This window comes from Etheostoma spectabile, chromosome 18 (assembly GCF_008692095.1).
Source record: "Etheostoma spectabile isolate EspeVRDwgs_2016 chromosome 18, UIUC_Espe_1.0, whole genome shotgun sequence".
Classification (NCBI taxonomy): Eukaryota; Metazoa; Chordata; class Actinopteri; order Perciformes; family Percidae; genus Etheostoma; species Etheostoma spectabile.
In genome coordinates, this window is record NC_045750.1 from 516,675 (window position 1) to 517,134 (window position 460).

The 460-nt window shown below is 42.2% G+C and overlaps 1 protein-coding gene across 1 annotated transcript in view; it reads right to left on the reverse strand.

The window, feature by feature from the left end:
- trim67 (tripartite motif containing 67) overlaps window positions 1-460 on the reverse strand; it is a gene marked incomplete at its 5' end in the record, with an annotated part of 121,472 nt that overhangs the window by 74,091 nt on the left and 46,921 nt on the right.

Sequence of the window (460 nt, forward strand, 5' to 3'; positions counted from 1 at the left end):
ATCAATAGATCTCAAAGTACTACAGGTAAAAAAGAGAAAAATAATAAATAAAATAAAAAAATAAAGCTATTCTTAGAAGGAAGAAGAAAAAAAACACATCTAAAGGGACCAAAAGCTTTGCAAAAAAGAAAAGTTTTTAGGCCTTTTTTAAAACACTCAGTGGATTGAGGTGCCCTCGAGGTGTCAGGGGGGGCATTCCACAGACGTGGGGCAGCAGCCTAATGCCCCATCTCACCATTTTCACCAACCACAGTGATGCCCCACACCACCTTAGTCATGTTTGTGGCAGAAACTAACCAAACCTCAACCGTAGAAGAGTCAGATCAGAAAACACTCAGCAGTGGAAAGGTGTTTTTACGCTGCATGGCACCTCCTCACCTCGCCTCGACTCTACTCGCCTTTTTTGGTTTTCCATTACGAAGAAAGTCCCTGGTCCCTGCTAACAGGTACTTTTTGTAGT